The 3,207-nt window shown below is 51.6% G+C and overlaps 1 protein-coding gene across 10 annotated transcripts in view; it reads left to right on the top strand.

Moving 5' to 3' along the window:
* The window catches only part of MAPKAP1 (MAPK associated protein 1), a 108,625-nt gene that overhangs the window by 75,840 nt on the left and 29,578 nt on the right, over positions 1-3,207 (top strand). The gene's annotated exons all lie outside the window — the stretch shown is intronic.

Here is a 3,207-nt window from a genome sequence, read left to right as displayed (position 1 = left end):
TGGGGACGGATGTGGGGACGGATGTGGGGATGGATGTGGGGATGGATGCGGGATACGCAGGAGCAGCGGTCCCTGCCGTCAGCGGGGGAGCTCTGCTTGGGTTGTGGGCCACGACCCCTTCGTGCCAGGATTTTAAAGGTTTATTTTACAACGGCGCCAGGCATTTGCATCAGATTACAGGAATCCATAAAATCCATCTTTGGTATTACCACTTGAAATTTTGTTGAAGCTGCCAGCGTGGTGTTCTGTTAGGAGAGCGTTAGATGACCCAGTATTGCTCCTGCAGTGACATCATCTGAACTTGTGAGAGAAGCCTCGCAGTAAAGCTCCTCCACAGAATCAGCCTAACATTTTTCATCTGTTGTGAAGCAGAGGTCATGTAAATGTGTACAGATACTGAAAATATATTATTTAGGAGCAGATACTCTCTAAAAATCCAGTTACACTTCTGTGAATTTCTTCATATTTTCCATTTTGAAGGAGTTGCGCAGATGGAAGGTCGCCTTGCCTCCTGATCTGTCACTCTATGTCATTGCTTTATTAGCAGACAATTAATACAGTCTTGACACAAACTGGATAAAACAATTTACCTGATCACAGAATTCTCAAGTTGCTCCAGATAGAAATCCTCCTTTGACCTTGGCGTGGCGGCACTGAAGGTTATGGTCACCGGTGCTTGCTCCGCAGCGTGTGGGCTGCTCCTGAGATGGGTGATGATGTTCTTTTGGGTGGATCCAGCTGGTGGAATCAGATCCACGCAGAGTAAACCGCTGCCAAGCTCCTGCTTTTAACCTTGTCCCCTCGTCATCACGTGCATGTGAGTCCCAGATCATTTTAAGGCTTGGGTACGTTGATGTCTGTCCTTCTGCCTCATCCCACTGCCTCAGAAGCATGGGGGCAAGTCTCCCCTCGTGTGGCTCAGTGCCGGTCCCCGGCAGCAGCTCTCGCGCAGCACTGAGCTACGGGAGGAAATCAAAGAATCATAGAATGGTTTAGGTTGGAAAAGACCTTTAAGATCATCGAGTCCAACCATAAACCGTATAATCAGAAGTGATTCAGTGGGCTAGGTGAAGGTGCTTTATGGGATGGCTCTGCTTGGCTCATCACATGTCCTCGGGGTGCGTCCAGCCCAGCAGCAGCCGTGGCGGTGCCAGGCGAGGCTGGGGCTGGGAGCGCAGTGGGGGCTGCAGCTGCACCGCAGGCAGGCAGGGCTGCCCAACCCCTCGCAGTTCCAAGAGGGGACAATTCCACTTCTTCCTCTGCTCTGATTTTAGATGGTTTTGGGGTGGGAGTGGGAGAGGGGCTGGAATGAAGAACCAGGGAGCTGGGACGCGACGATTGGCGCTGGCGCCGGCAGATGCCAGTCCTGGTGACCGTGGGCTGCGGCTCCGGTGGAGGCACGAGGCTCCAGCTGCCCTAGGAGGCAGGGATTTGGTACCAGGTACCAAGAACACAGACATTCGGATGGGAACCTGCAGTTCTGCTGGTTTGTCATGGCTGGGGATCGTTCAGCATTGGGATGTAGTTCGGGAACCTCGGGAAGGTGCTTCTTAGGAACGGACAGAGCAGGCAGGTTTTGCTGTCGCTGGGTCTGTTTTTAAACTAACACCAGTTTTTAAATACAAATTGATTTACCGCTTTGCTATTTCTTTCAATTCAGTGTATTTTGCTTCTGCCTAACAAGCCAGGCCTCTGTTTATTTAATTAATTTCAAATTTCTAATCGCATTTCCAGTAGCTGGGAGCGGAGAAGCGATGGCGCTGCATACATTTGCCTTTCTGTTTGTGCTGGTGCGAGACGTCTCGGCTGTTCCTGGAGCGCGGTTTGTTCTGTGAACGCTCCGACCGGCGCACGTGCAGTTGCTGATGGCGCTGGGCATGGAGGGAGCAGTTGTGCTTTTCTCCGGTGGCCTGCAAATAGCCTGGCTCTGGCTCCGCGCTGGGAGCCGCCGGGAATACGGGGGCTCCATTTTACGGGGAAATAATGTTCCACTTCGGGAGCAGAACGCGTTTGGGCCGTGCAGCGAGCGCTTCACGTGGCTTCTGGGGAGACAAAATGAGAAGCCCTAATTGAAATTCTGCTGGAGTAAATTTAAAATTAATTGGCTAACAAATTCCATTTCTTAGGCATGCCATCAGAGGCTAAAATACTTAATTTTTTTATATGTTTTAAATATTTCATCATACACTATCATAATTCAAAGTCAGGAAACACTCGGAAATATTTTAAGTGCAGATAAAGAGGGAATAGATTTCGTTGTTTCAGTTCTGGTTCTTTTGTTACGTCAGGACCTGGCTAAAGGTGCTTTGCATCACTGGAATTTTTTCAGGTATCTGTTAGCGTTACTTTATCGGATTATACAGAAATTACACAGCTGAGAACTTGGCGTGCTCTTGGAGTGGGGATCCGCCCCGCGCTGCTGGGGGGGCGGCGAGGACGGGAGCGCGTCTGCCTCCACCGGCTCCCGCCTTTGGAAGTGGCTTTTCTTCTGCCTGGGGTCCCTCGGGGGTTTGGCTTCCCCCGTCACGCCTCGCCCCGCCGGGTCCCCTCCGCTGGCTCGCAGGGCTCTCACCCGGCGCTGGGGCAGTGCGTTGTTTTCTGTTCCAGTTAAAGGATGTAGCTTAAAGACCGATTCAACTGAAAGATCTTTAAAAAAAAGTGGCCTCACTTTTGTAAAAACAATTTTTAATACATTTTCTGTAGTTGGAACACAGTTTGTTAAGTAGGATTGTCTTTCCTTCGGTGATTTAGTTTGAGAAGAAGGAAGTTGGCACGCGAACCTTGGAGATCTGCGGTTGAATGCAATGTCTATGAAAAGAATTCATCTGAAGCAGCAGCTTCTGAACGTGCTTATGTTTGATGCAGTTGAGTGTTAACAGTGCACAGATCTCTGCAAAAGGATAAAATCCACCTCTCGATGTCCCTCTCCGCTCCCTGCAGCCGTTGAGCGGCTGGGTGATGCCAGGCTCCCCCGGCACCTTGCCTGGCGTCAGCCTGGAGAGCAGCGCCGGTCGCTGCTGGTGCCTGAGGATCCCTGCCCCGCGCTTCCGAAGCGCCGCCTTTGCGAGCCGTGCCCTTGGGCAGAGGCAGAAGCAGCCGGACTGGGTGTCGTGGAGCTGCTTTTCACGACAAAATGCGACTCGCAAAAGAAGGGCTGCTTTCCTTCCCTGATATTCCTCAGCGCTGCGGGCAGGCACCGCCGAGGCT

Source organism: Egretta garzetta, unplaced genomic scaffold, assembly GCF_000687185.1.
Source record: "Egretta garzetta isolate BGI_Z169 unplaced genomic scaffold, ASM68718v1 scaffold341, whole genome shotgun sequence".
NCBI lineage: Eukaryota > Metazoa > Chordata > Aves > Pelecaniformes > Ardeidae > Egretta > Egretta garzetta.
Note: the sequence above shows the minus strand (reverse complement) of the source record. Positions and strands in the feature narration are given on the sequence as shown.